The following is a 15,135-nucleotide window of genomic DNA, read 5'->3' as shown; positions in this document are numbered from 1 at the left end:
GACCAGCTCATTTCTTAAGACAGACCCAGAAACTATTGCAGGTTGTCTTCTGCCATATTCTATTGAGCAAAGCAATATCAGAACACACAGTTTTAAGAGGAAGGGACATAGGCACTTTCTCTTCATGGATGGAGCATCAATATATTTGTGGCCATTTTTAACTCGCCAAAAACTGATACTGAAAAAAGCAGCTGGTGTATTTGATAAGTAAAGGCTGTTGTTCAGCAATAGTGGTCCACATCCCACCTCTCAATATTGGGGACTATCCACATTCCTTTATGAAATATTTACGGAGTGCCTACCACATTCAGGCAATGCTTTATGCACTGGGGATAATAAAGAGAATTTTTTAAAAAGATAGAGACTCTGTTGTTGTGTGGCTTACATATTAATTGGTTATGAGAGAAAATAAAGATAGGAATTAAAAATATCAGGTAATGATACGTGCTACTGAAGATATGATTAGGGGAAATGTTAAGTGGATGGTGATAAAATTTTTCTCTAAGGAGTTGACATTTAAGCTGGGACCTGAGAGGTAAGAAGGAGGCAGAGATGGGAGGGTCTGAGAGAAGAGCGCTGCTGTCAGAGCGAAGATATCTCTGAGAACAAAGTTCTGAAGTCAGAAAGGACTTGGCATCAAGAATCGGGAAGAAGGCCAATGTGTCCAGAGCAGAGGGACCTAGGTGAAGCATTCTCCTGTGGCCTTCAGAATAAATCCGGTCTCCGACTTCTTCCGCAGAGCAGTTCACTGTGAGCGGCTCCAGGAGCCACCAGGTGGTCCTGGTGGGCGGAAGTGCTGAGCTCAGCTGCCAGCTGTCCCTGCCACAGTGTGCTTTCATGAGCACTATTCCCATCTGGCTTACCTGTACAAGGATGGGGAAGAACTCTCTGGAAAAAGCACTCACAGCTATATGAATCGCACAGTGCTCCTGAAGGACACCCTGGGAGAGGGCAAAGTGACCCTCAGGATCCACAATCAGTGTTCTTGGTGGGGGGCAGTACCACTCTTTCTTTAAAGACCATGACGCCTATGAGGAGGCCATCATGTTTCTGAGGGTAGCAGGTAAGGACAGGAAAGAGTCATCTCCACATTTCCTTGGTAATGTTACCCTGGACCACTTCCTGATATAGTTTGCATATTTATATATGTGCATAACATACATATACATACACTTGTAGGGACTACCCTTGTGGTCCAGTGGCTAAGACTCCATGCTCCCAATGCACGGGGCCCGGGTTCGATCCCTGGTCAGGAAACTAGATCCTACATGCTGCAACTAAGAGTTCACGTGCCGCAACTAAGAGAGCTCGCATGCCACAACTAAGACTTGGTGCAGCCAAATAAATAAATAAATAAATATTTTAAAAGATACACATGTACATACATACAGATATAAAAGTATTATATACATCAATATATAAATATTTATATATCCATATCTTCTTTTTAAATGCTAATATGGTATATGCTTTGCAGCTTGGTTTTTTTTTTAACATAATTGTATAAACAGAAGGAAACTTCATATCACTGTATGATTTTTTTCCTATTCCTTCTATGGTTGCAAAGTTTTCCATTGTTTGGATGATTCAGAATTATTTTACACATATTCTACTTTTTTTTTTGCAGGTCATCACCATTTTATTTTATTTTATTATTTTTTTTAACATCTTTATTGGACTATAATTGCTTTACAATGGTGTGTTAGTTTCTGCTTTATAACAAAGTGAATCAGCTATACATATACATATGTTCCCATATCTCTTCCCTCTTGCATCTCCCTCCCTCCCACCCTCCCTATCCCACCCCTCTAGGTGGTCACAAAGTACCGAGCTGATCTCCCTGTGCTATGTGGCTGCTTCCCACTAGCTATCGATTTTATATTTGGTAGTGTATATATGTCCATGTCACTCTCTCACTTTGTCCCAGCTTACCCTTCCCCCTTCCCATGTCCTCAAGGCCATTCTCTAGTAGGTCTGCATCTTTATTCCCGTCCTGCTTCTAGGTTCTTCAGAACCTTTTTTTTTTTTTTTTTTAGATTCTATATATATGTGTTAGCATACGGTATTTGTTTTTCTCTTTCTGACTTACTTCACTCTTTATGACAGACTCTAGGTCCATCCACCTCACTACAAATAACTCAATTTTGTTTCTTTTTATGGCTGAGTAATATTCCATTGTATATATGTGCCACATCTTCTTTATCCATTCATCTGTCAATGGACACTTAGGTTGCTTTCATGACCTGGCTATTGGAAATAGAGCTGGAATGAATATTGTGGTACATGACTCTTTTTGAATTATGGTTCCTCAGGGTATATGCGCAGTAGTGGGATTGCTGGGTCGTATGGTAGTTCTATTCTTAGTTTTTTAAGGAAACTCCATACTGTTCTCCATAGTGCTGTATCAATTTACATTCCCACCAACAGTGCAAGAGGGTTCCCTTTTCTCCACACCCTCTCCAGCATTTATTGTTTGTAGATTTTTTGATGATGGCCATTCTGACTGGTGTGAGATGATATCTCATTGTAGTTTTGATTTGCATTACTCTAATGATTAGTGATGTTGAGCACTCTTTCATGTGTTTGTTGGCAATCTGTATATCTTCTTTGGAGAAATGTCAGTTTTTTTTGGATTGGGTTTTCTGTTTTTTTGATATTGAGCTGCATGTGCTGCTTGTAAATTTTGGAAATTAATCCTTTGTCAGTTGCTTCATTTACAAATATTTTCTCCCATTCTGAGGTTGTCTTTTTGTCTTGTTTATGGTTTCCTTTGCTATGCAAAAGCTTTTAAGTTTCATTAGGTTCCATTTGTTTATTTTTGTTTTTATTTCCATTTCTCTAGGAGGTGGGTCAAAAAGGATCTTGCTGTGATTTATGTCATAGAGTGTTCTGCCTATGTTTTCCTCTAAGAGTTTTACAGTGTCTGGCATAAAATTTAGGTCTTTAATCCATTTTGAGTTTATTTTTGTGTATGGTGTTAGGGAGTGTTCTAATTTCATTCTTTTACATGTAGCTGTCCAGTTTTCCCAGCACCACTTATTGAAGAGGCTGTCTTTTCTTCATTGTATATTCTTGCCTCCTTTATCAAAGATAAGGTGACCATATGTGCGTGGATTTATCTCTAGGCTTTCTATCCTGTTCCATTGATCTACATTTCTGTTTTTGTGCCAGTATCATGCTGTCTTGATTACTGTAGCCTTGTAGTATAGTCTGAAGTCAGGGAGCCTGATTCCGCCATCTCCGTTTTTCTTTCTCAAGATTGCTTTGGCTATTCGGGGTCTTTTGTGTTTCCATACAAATTGTGAAATTTTTTGTTCTAGTTCTGTGAAAAATGGCATTGGTAGTTTGATAGGGATTGCACTGAATCTGTAGGTTGCTTTGGGAAGTATAGTCATTTTCACAATGTTGATTCTCCCAATCCAAGAACATGGTATATCTCTCCATCTATTTGTATCATCTTTAATTTCTTTCATCAGTGTCTTATAGTTTTCTGCATCAAGGTCTTTTGTCTCCATAGGTAGGTTTATTCCTAGGTATTTTATTCTTTTTGTTGTAATGGTAAATGGGAGTGTTTCCTTAATTTCTCTTTCAGATTTTTCATCATTAGTGTATAAGAATGCAAGAGATTTCTGTGCATTAATTTTGTATCCTGCTACTTTACCAAATTCATTGATTAGCTCTAGTAGTTTTCTGGTAGCTTCTTTAGGAGTCTCTATGTATAGTATCATGTCATCTGCAAACAGTGACAGCTTTACTTCTTTTCTGATTTAGATTCCTTTTATTTCTTTTTCTTCTCTGATTGCTGTGGCTAAAACTTCCAAAGCTATGTTGAATAATAGTTGTGAGAGTGGACAATCTTGTCTTGTTTCTGATCTTAGTGGAAATGGTTTCAGTTTTTCACCATTGAGAATGATGTTGGCTATGGGTTTGTCATATATGGCCTTTATTATGTTGAGGTAAGTTCCCTCTATGCCTACTTTCTGGAGGATTTTTATCATAAATTGGTGTTGAATTTTGTCAAAAGCTTTCTCTGCAGCTATTGAGATGACCATATGGTTTTTCTCCTTCAATTTGTGAATATGGTGTATCACAATGATTGATTTGCATATACTGAAGAATGCTTGCATTCCTGGGATAAACCCCACTTGATCATGGTGTGTGATCCTTTTAATGTGCTGTTGGATTCTGTTTGCTAGTATTTTGTTGAGGATTTTTGCATCTATGTTCATCAGTGATATTGGCCTGTAGTTTTCTTTCTTTGTGACTTCTTTGTCTGGTTCTGGTATCAGGGTGATGGTCGACTCATAAAATGAGTTTTGGAGTGTTCCTCCCTCTGTTATATTTTGGAAGAGTTTGAGACGGATAGGTGTTAGCTCTTTTCTAGTGAAGCCATCTGGTCCTGGGCTTTTGTTTGTTGGAAGATTTTTAATCACAGTTTCAATTTCAATGCTTGTGATTGGTCTGTTTGTATTTTCTATTTCTTCCTGGTTCAGTCTCGGAAGGTTGTGCTTTTCTAAGAATTTGTCCATTTCTCCAGGTTGTCCATTTTATTGGCATAGAGTTGCTTGTAGTAATCTCTCTTGATCCTATGTATTTCTGCAGTGTCATTTGTTACTTCTCCATTTTCATTTCTAATTCTATAGCTTTGAGTCTTCTCCCTTTTTTTCTTCATGAGTCTGGCTAATGGTTTATTAATTTTGTTTATCTTCTCAGAGAACCAGCTTTTAGTTTTATTGGTCTTTGCTATTGTTTCCTTCATTTCTTTTTCATTTGTTTCTGCTCTGATGTTTATGATTTCTTTCATTCTGTTAACTTCTGGGTTTTTTTGTTCTTCTTTCTCTAATTGCTTTAGGCATAAGGTTAAGTTGTTTATTTGAGATGTTTCTTGTTTCTTGAGGTAAGATTGTATTGCTATAAACTTCCCACTTATAACTGTTTTTGCTGAATCCCATAGGTGTTGGGTGGTCGTGTTTTCATTGTCATTTGTTTCTAGGTATTTTTTGGTTTCCTCTTTGATTTCTTCAGTGATCTTTCGGTCATTTAGTAGTGTAGTGTTTAGCCTCCATGTGTTTGTATTTTTTACAGACTTTTTCCTGTAATTGATATCTAGTCTCATAGCGTTGTGGTTGGAAAAGATACTTGATATGATTTCAATTTTCTTAAATCTACCAAGGCTTGATTTTTGATCCAAGATATGATCTATCCTGGAGAATGTTCCATGAGCACTTGAGAAGAAAGTGTATTCTGTTGTTTTTGTTTGGAATGTCCTATAAATATCAATTAAGTCCATTCTTGTTTAATGTATCATTTAAAGCTTGTGCTTCCTTATTTATTTTCATTTTGGATGATCTGTCCATTGGTGAAAGTGGGGTGTTAAACTCCCCTACTATGATTGTGTTAATGTTGATTTCCCCTTTTACGGGTGTTAGCATTTGCCTTATGTATTGAGGTTCTCCTATGTTGGGTGTATAAATATTTACAATTGTCATATCTTCTTCTTGGATTGATCATTATGTAGTGTCCTTTTTTGTCTCTTGTAATAGTCTTTATTTTAAAGTCTGTTTTGTCTGATATGAGAATTGCTACTCCAGCTTTCTTTTGATTTCCATTTGCATGAATTGTCTTTTTCCATCCCCTCACTTTCAGTCTGTATGTGTCCCTAGGTCTGAAGTGGGTCTCTTGTAGACAGCATATATATTGGTTTTGTTTTTGTATCCATTAAGCCAGTCTATGTCTTTTGGTTGGAGCATTTAATCCATTTACATTTAAGGTAATTATCGATATGCATGTTCCTATTATCATTTTCTTAATTGTTTTGGGTGTGTTATTGTAGGTCTTTTCCTTCTCTTATGTTTCCATCCTAGAGAAGTTCCTTTAGCATTTGTTGTAAAGCTGGTTTGGTGGTGCTGAATTTTCTTAGCTTTTACTAGTCTGTAAAGGTTTTAATTTCTCCGTTGAATCTGAATGAGATCCTTGCTGGATAGAGTAATCTTCATTGTAAGTTTTTTCCCTTTCATCACTTTAAATATGTCCTGTCACTTCCTTCTGGCTTGCAGAGTTTCTGCTGAAAGATCAGCTGTTAAACTTATGGGGATTCCTTTGTATGTTATTTGTTGTTTTCCCTTGCTGCTTTTAATATTCTTTCTTTGTATTTAATTTTTGATAGTTTGATTAATATGTGTCTTGGCATGTATCTCCTTGGATTTATCCTGTATGGGACTCTCTGTACTTCCTGGACTTGATTAACTATTTCCTTTCCAATATTAGGGAAGTTTTCAACTATAATCTCTGCAAATATTTTCTCAGTCCCTTTCTTTTTCTCTTCTTCTTCTGGGAGCCCTATAATTTGAATGTTGGTGCATTTAATGTTGTCCCAGAGGTCTCTGAGAGTGTCCTCAATTCTTTTCATTCTTTTTTCTTTATTCTGGTCTGCAGTAGTTATTTCCACTATTTTATCTTCCAGGTCGCTTACCCGTTCTTCTACCTCTTCTACCTGCTATTGATCCCTTCTAGAGTATTTTTAATTTCATTTGTTGTGTTTTTCATCATTGTTTGTTTGCTCTTTAGTTCTTCTAGGTCCTTGTTAAACGTTTCTTGTATTTTCTCCATTCTGTTTCCAAGATTTTGGATTCTCTTTCTATCATTATTCTGAATCCTTTTTCAGGTAGACTGCCTATTTCCTCTTCATTTGTTTGGTCTGGTGTGTTTTGACCCTGCTCCTTCATCTGCTGTGTGTTTCTCTGTCTTCTCATTTTGCTTCACTTACTGTGTTTGGAGTCTCCTTTTCACTGGCTGCAGATTCATAGTTCCCATTTTTTTGGGGTCTGCCCCTCTGTGGCTAAGGTTTGTTTAGTGGGTTGTGTAGACTTCCTGGTGGAGTGGACTAGTGCCTGTGTTCTGGTGGATGAGGCTGGATCTTGTCTTTCTGGTGGGCAGGACTGCATCTGGTGGTGTGTTTTGGCATGTCTGTGACCTTGATATGATTTTAGGCAGCCTCTCTGCTAATGGGTGGGGTTTTATTCCTGTCTTGCTAGTTGTTTGGCTTAGGGTGTCCAGCACTGTAGCTTGCTGGTCATTGGTTCTGGGTCTTAGCATTGAGATGGAGATCTCTGGGAGAGCTTTCATCATTTGATATTACGTGGAGCCATGATGTCTCTCGTGGACCAATGTCCTGAATTCGGCTCTCCCACCTCAGCGGTGCAGGCCTGACACCCAGCTGGAGCACCAAGACCCTGTCAGCCACACGGCTCAGAAGAAAATGGAGAGAAAAAGAAAGAAGGAAAGAAAAAAATAATAAAATAATATAAATTAATTAAAATTAAAAATAATTATTAAAAATAAAAAAATTATAAAGTAATAATAAAAAGAAAAAAAAAAGAAAGAAAAAAGTAGAGAGCAACGAAACCGAAAAACAAATCCACCCATGATAACAAGCACTAAAAATATACTTAAAAAACAAAAAGCAAAAAAAGGGCAGGCAGAACCCTATGACAAATGGTAAAAGCAAAGCTATACAGACAAAATCACACAAAGAAGCATACAAATACATATTCAGAAAAAGAGAAAAATGAAAAAAATTGTATATCGTTGATCCCAAAGTCCACCTCCTCAATTTGGAATGATTCGTTGTCTATTCAGGTATTCCACAGATGCAGCATACATCAACTTGATTGTGGAGATTTAATCTGCTGCTCCTGAGGCTGCTGGGAGAGATTTCTCTTTCTCTTCTTTGTTTGCCCAGCTCCTGGGGTTCAGCTTTGAGTTTGGTCCTGCCTCTGTGTGTAGGTCACCTGAGGACGTTTGTTCCCAGCCCAGACAGGATGGGGTTAAAGTAGCAGCTGATTAGGGGTCTCTGGCTCACTCAGAACTGGGAGAGGGAGGGTTAGGGAATGAGGGGCGAGCCTGTGGCGGCAGAGGCCAGTGTGATGTTGCACCAGCCTGAGGTGCGCAGTGTGTTCTCCTAGGGAAGTTGTCCCTGGATCACGGGACCCTGGCAGTGGCAGGCTGCACAGGCTCCCGGAAGGGGAGGTGTGGAGAGTGACCTGTGCTTGCACACAGGCTTCTTGGTGGCTGCAGCAGCAGCCTTAGCGTCTCATGCCCGTCCCTGGGGTCCGCGCTGACGGCTGCGGGTCACGCCCGTCTCTGGAGCTCATTTAGGCGGTGCTCTGAATCCCCTCTCTTCGCACTCCCCGGAACAGTGGTCTCTTGCCTCTTTGCCAGCTCCAGACTTTTTCCTGGACTCCCTCCCAGCTAGCTGTGGCGCACTAGCCCCCTTCAGGCTGTGTTCACGCAGCCAACCCCAGTCCTCTCCCTGGGATCTGACCCCCGAAGTCCGAGCCTCAGCTCCCAGCCCCCACCCGCCCCAGTGGGTGAGCAGAGAAGCCTCTCGGGCTGGTGAGTGCCAGCTGTCACCGATCCTCTGTGCGGGAATCTCTCCGCTTTGCCCTCTGCAGCCCTGTGGCTGCGCTCTCCTCCGTGGCTCCGAAGCTTCCCCCACGCCAGCCCCCACCCCACCCCGTCTCCGCTATTGAAGGGGTTTCCTAGTGTGTGGAAACTATCCCTCCTTCACAGCTGCCTCCCAGAGGTGCAGGTCCCGTCCCTATTCTTTTGTCTCTGTTTTTTCTTTTTTCTTTTGCCCTTCCCAGGTACGTGGGTAGTTTCTTGCCTTTTGGGAAATCTGAGGTCTTCCGCCAGCATTCAGTAGGAGTTCTGTAAGAGTTGTTCCACATGTAGATGTATTTCTGATGTATTTGTGGGCAGGAAGATGATCTCCACGTCTCACCCCTCTGTCATATTGAAGGTCCTCTTATGCATGAGTCTTTGATAAAAGACATCTGTGCTAATCCTTGGTATAGTCACGATGCTCTGATGTGTGTTAATCCTCCCAATATTGTCTTGAGACATTAGGCTGCCTCCCTCCCTCCCCTCGCAGCTGCTTGTAGGAACAACTGGCCCCAAGGATGTGCAATGGAGTGGCTCTGGGCTGCTGCAGCCTTGGCCCTCGGCAGCCTCTCATACCTTCCTAACTAATCTCTGTTGAAGGGCACTTGGGACCAAACCCAATTATTTTTTAAAATTTATTTTATTGAACGATAATGGATTTACAATGTTGTGTTAGTTTCTGCTGTACAGCAAAGTGGTTGAATTATACATATATATATTCTTTTCATATTCTTTTCCATTATAAAACCCAATTATTGATGTTACCTATAGGTTGGCTCCAAGTCATGATTCATAAGCATTTTTGGATTAGAGATCTTCTTTGAGAAATTAATGAAAAAATTAAAATACAAAATTTTACTTATTTTATTTCCTACTCAGTTTCAAGACTATTGAAACCTACCATTTAACCCTCTTGACTATGCATTTAGATGTCATTTAGAAGTGAGATTATACTATATCATATGCCTTATGGCTTTTTCAAATTTATTACACATTTCTGAATACCCACAAACAAAGCACATTACATCTCTTTGTAGCTCCAATTATAAACTCAAGTTTCAAATCTTAACAAAGATGAACACAAAGGACAGCTCTATGAGGTCAATTAGAAAGTAGTAAGAATATGTAAGAGTGTACAAAATGGAATTCTGTTTCCAGCCATATGGGAGGTCTGAATACCCTAAACAACACTCAGACTACAATAAATATGCTGCAATACCTATCTATCTATCTATCTATCTATCTATCTATCTATCTATCTATCATCTATCTATCATCTATTTGTCTATCATCTATCTGTCATGTATCTACACACCATTGTTTTTAAGTTATTTTTGAGCTATTGAGAAGCATTGCTAAAGGAAATTTTTCAAACAGAAGGTAAATAATACCAGAAAGAGATGTGGACATTGGGAATTAAGGAAGAGTAAGAGAAATGGTAAATATCTGGATAAATCTGTTAGAATGTTCTTCTCCTCTTGAGTTCTTGAAAAACCATTGACTATTTTTCTCCACGTTGTCCTACTAATTGGCTCTGGATACAGTTGAGGTACAGTCACAGGAAGTGTATAGCAAATTGTATGTCTTAGTCCATTCAGGCTGCTATAACAAAATGCCACAAATCTGGTAGCTTCTAAACAACAGAAATTTATTTCTCACAGTTCTGGAGGCTGAAATGTTCAAGATCAAGGTGCCAGGATGGTCACATTCTGGTGAGGGCCCTCTTCCTGGTTCATAGCTGGCACCTCCCCACTGTGTCCTAACATGGAAGAAGGGATTCAGGGAGCTTTGCATGATCTCCTTCATAATAGCACTAATCCCATTCATGAGGGTTCCAACCTCATGACCTCCGAAAGTCTGCTAATACCATCATATCCGGTGTTGGGATTTTGATATGTAAATTTTGGGAGGGACACAAAAATTTAGACCATAGCAGTGGAGGTAAGTAAAAAAAAATCCTTTAAAACATGTGTGATGGTGGAAAGCAAAAATCAATATTGTCTGATTGGATTTTAATGTATCTAGATATAGATGTAATATATAAGACAACTACAACATAAATAGGGACAGTAGACGGACCTAACTGTAGTGGTAAAATTGGGATTCTAAGTAGGTTGTAGAAAGTCGAATATGTATATTTTAATACCTAGAGCAACCACTGAAACCAAACAAATGGACAAAAACTATACAAAATGATAAATTTCAAAGCACAAAAGATAAATTAAAGTGTAATAATAAAAAGTTCAAAGTACTCCAAAAATTCAGGAAAATGGAAACAGAAATAAGAAGTAGGGAAAATATAGAAAATAAATAATAAAACTGTAAACTTAAATCCAAACATATCAATAATTACATTGAATGTAAATTATCTAATTTGTCAATTTTTTCTTTACATGCTTGAAGCCATATTAGGTATATGCACATTTAAAATTGATAAATGTTACTGATGAAAGAGAACAATCATCATTACAGTGTAGCTAATAATGCTTTCTTACCTTAGTAGCTATTTTGTCAAATGTAGTATGGCTACACCAGTAGTCTTTTGCTTTGTATTTGCATTGTATATCTTTTTCTAACCTTCAATCTTATAAAATCTTTTATATTTAAACTTGTCTGTGTGCTTATGCTTTTATGTTCCTTTTGTAAAAGTCATATAATTAAATTTTAATTTGTAAATCTATTTTGACAATAATTGTCATTTAAATGGATCATTTATCTCTTTTGCTTATTGATGTTTCAAACCTCTAACAATTTTTGTGCTTATTTGACCTTCCTCTTTTATATACATGTTTCCATTCTTACATTCACTTTTATTTTATTGTGTATTTTTAGTAATTCCATTTTTATTTTTATAATTTCAATCATTCTATCTGTTATCACTTATAATTGGCATATAATTTATACAGTATTTCTATTATTTAAGTTATTCCCTTAGAAATTATAACAGGTACACTTAACTTACCAAGCTTAAAGTAAATTAATACCTTAAACACTCTCAGATTATAAAACAACCTTGGAATAATTTAATAACGTTTAGCCCCATTCAGTTACATACTGTGGTTATTGGGGATTTTAATTCTAGGTATAGTTAAGCCTCATAAGAGGTTATTATAATCATGCTTTATATAACATTGTTCATTTATATTTATCCATATATTTACAGCTTTTTTTTTTTTTTTTTAATCTTTATTCTTTCTTGCAGTTCAGACTTTTCTTTCCGTCTGGCAACCTTTACCTCAACTTTATTTCAATGGCTACAGAATTTTAGGTTGGAAGTTGTTTTCTTTCAGTGCACTGAATATATTATTTCACTCTTTTGGCTTCCACTGCTGCTATTCTATTGAGAAATCTGCTGTCAGTTTGATTGCGACTCTTGAATGTGAACTGTTCTATTCTCTGGCTGATTAAAGAGATTTTATTTGCCTTTGTGTGTGTGTGCATACCTCAGTGTGGAATTCTTTTAATTTTTCATGATAGGGATTTGTAGGGCTCCCTGATTTTCTAAGTTAATGTTTTTTACCAGGTCTCAAAAATTATCAACTACCATTGTTTCAAATACTTCCCTTTCTCCATTCTTTAACTCTTCTTCTTTTACAACTTTAGATAACTATCAGTCAGAAATTTCTACTCCATGGTATATGGCTCTTTCCTTTTCTTCTTTATTTGCCACGTTTTCTCTTCATGTTCATGTCTTCCCATTTATACCCAGCTTATTAATTACCTCCTGAAATATGACTACTTTGTTGTGAAACCCATCCTTCGAATTCTCTATTTTAGGTATTATGTTTCAGTACCGTCTGTTCTATTTACTACTTTTCACATGTACCATTGCTCATGTTACTTGTTATCATTTTCTGTCCTGCATAGATTTCTTAGCTTGTCTCTTTCAATTTTTGAAATATAATATGTATAAGTGTTTTATAATATTCTGTCTTATAATTGAAATATCTAAAATTGTTTTGGATCTGTTTCTGATTTCTGCTGAACGTTGTTTTTGTAGCTCTAATTTATTTAACAGATATTTAATAAGGGCCTACTATGTGCCAGGCATATTTCTAAATACTGGGGATTCAACAATAAACAAAAAATTAAAAGACCCTGACCTTCTAGAGCTTACATTTTAGTGACAACATTTGGCATTAATGAAATGAAAACTACCATCTCTAACTTCTCTATTGACCCTTTAAGGGTCTTATGAATATGACAGACTTTTAAAGATTTGAATTGAATGATCATGGCTCCTTCTTTATCACTATTTGTCCATTTGTTACTTAAATAGATTGACTTCGAGCTCCTTCAACATTGTGATGATACCTAGTGCATATTGCATATTCAAATTTTGCCTTCTACCACTGAGCTGCAATTACAAATAATTTTGTTTTATCAAACTGCCCAGTGGCCCATTGTATTACCTCTATGACATTTCTGGAACTCTTTGCTTCTACAGCTCCTAACCAAGAGTATAAAAGCAAATAAGAGTCTGTCTTTGGTTACCTGCGGATAAGTGGGTAGAGATGGCACCTCATAGTTTGCATTCATGGTTCAGCCCAAATTGCATGCACCCTCTGGCTCATCCAAACTACCAAGTCTTATCTTGTCATAAAGCCTGGAGTTGCTGTCACAAAATAGGCTCAGAAAAGACAAGTAAATGACGGCTAGAAGACAGATTTTCCTTTGTCAATGCTCCCTCTTCTCCTTGTTTAGGGGGCTCTACACATCTGTTTCCCTTATTTGTGCATCTTTTCCAGTCTCCGTTTCATTTTGTTTAAAAAAATATTGTTTTTTTAATCTTCTCTTTTTTCCAGTCTCTGTTTCCAATGACCTGTTCCCATTGTATCATACTTGGATGTGTGATATACGTGTAATCCTGACTGTACTGATGATATTTTTTGCCATACTCATTCCTCGTCTACTGCAAGCCCTGAAGGGTAAGGGAGGCAGCAAGGGTAGGAGCTCTGAGGATGTTGTCTCCTATAACCCCACCTGAATCCTCTGAGTGTTAAGCCTACACTCTTAAAACTTCTGTTACAGGATTAAATAAGCTCTAGAAGAAAATGGTAACGTGGGTTATTCACATGTTTTCTTCTGCATCAGCAGGAAGAACAAGGGCATTTTAGGGTTTACCTCATGTCTTGCTAAGTGCTCATTCTACTAAATTCCAAAATCCCCCTTAACCGATAAAAGAACACATAATTGTGACAATAGGGGTTTTAACATTTACATTAAAGACTCAGCGTCAGCAGAGAAAGACCTCAGCCCAGCCACACCTAGCTGCTGACCAATTAATTGTTGAAAGTTTTCTTTCCACAGGGAAGGTCCTCTTTGACATCTCTATGTAACTCTTCCTTCACCTAAAACTTATGACATGGTAATGAAGACACATGTCGAGGGTCGGGTAGCATATGATCCAAATCATGAACAATTCCCATGTGAGTCACATGTAAGCAAAAAGAAAGAGCAGATGCATAAGAGACAGAGCAACAAAAGCAGATTCATTTCATACCCTTCTGAATGCCATAGCTCCAAACCCTAATTAATCACTCAACCATTATACTTCTCTGGGACTAATAAATAAGTGTAGCTCCTTTAAGAAATTGGGGGTTACATAGTGAGGAAGAATGGAGATCACATTAAGCTTCATACTCTGCCCTTTCAAGCCCATGAATAAAACTTCAAAAAAAAAAAATCCCACTTACTGAAACTTTTCTCATTTTGCTTAAAGTTCGACATTTAATTCTAGAGGCTTTTTCCCCCATGTGGGCCATAGACACCTAAACTTTAGTCTCTTTTATAATCATTTCTTCCAGTTCTAGATACTGGAAATAGAAATGAGGTAGAGATATTTGGGCAGGGTTATAGAATCTGAATCTTCACTTCTTGTTATTTACTATCCACTGATTATACCAACAATATTCCCAAGGGAAGTAATAAACAGAGGAATGGCTAGGAAAATTAGCACTCCATAGTATTAAGAACTTTCTCCAAAAGAGTTAAACTTCAGCAAGTGGAGATTGGGCCTACTGCTATTTAAATTTGAGTTAAGCCTCATACCATGAACTAAAATGGCACCAGATGGTTTAGACCCATAAGTTCAACAAAGATCTGCCCTGTTGACTTTACTACTACAGTTGTGAAGGAAGGCTAGTACAACAGGGCACAGCAGTCAGGAAGAAAATCAGGACAAGGGTAAGAAAGACAGGACAAAAGTGTGTTTGCCCCAGTGGAGTATTTTGTTAAGGCTCTGCTTCCTGCCAGAGATGAAAATGAAGGTCCACATACAGGGAGAGGTAGCATATCATCCAAATAGTAAACAATGTCCATGTAAGAATAGCATGCCAACAAAAAGAAAGAGCAAAAGAAACAGCATATGAGCCAGAAACGGGCTGTGCTCACTCTAACATAAGTTCATTTTGTCCCTTTCTTGCCACTGTTCTAGGTTTTTCCCTTCTGTCAAAAGAGGATCAGGTAGATTCCAAATTGGTCCTAATTTGGTGGTGTCCAAAATATCTACCAGTGCCCTAAGCTTGTGAATCAGGAATGCCCCTTTTCTGAGAGGGGCCAAAGTGTGTGTCTTGTCCTGACTTGTTTCTATCTAAGTCAAGCAATTGCAGAGGTATCAGGCTTCCTTTACCTGGACTGCAATTGCCAAAGGAATGGGTCATAGCTATGATATTTGAGTTAATGTTCTACTTC

The 15,135-nt window shown here is 37.9% G+C and overlaps 1 pseudogene across 1 annotated transcript in view; it reads left to right on the top strand.

The window, feature by feature from the left end:
* LOC309620463 overlaps positions 1-14,399 on the top strand; it is a 60,761-nt pseudogene extending 46,362 nt beyond the window's left edge. The window contains exons 4-6 of the transcript XR_014249771.1: positions 714-1,130; positions 11,645-11,710; positions 13,090-14,399. The product of XR_014249771.1 is annotated as an uncharacterized misc_RNA (transcript). The remainder of the gene's footprint in view (positions 1-713; positions 1,131-11,644; positions 11,711-13,089) is intronic.
* The last annotated feature ends 736 nt before the right edge of the window (positions 14,400-15,135 follow it).

The sequence above is a fragment of the Balaenoptera borealis genome (genome assembly GCF_965194805.1).
Source record: "Balaenoptera borealis genome assembly, chromosome: 1".
NCBI classification, from domain to species: domain Eukaryota; kingdom Metazoa; phylum Chordata; class Mammalia; order Artiodactyla; family Balaenopteridae; genus Balaenoptera; species Balaenoptera borealis.
This window is presented reverse-complemented; position numbering and strand designations above follow the sequence as displayed.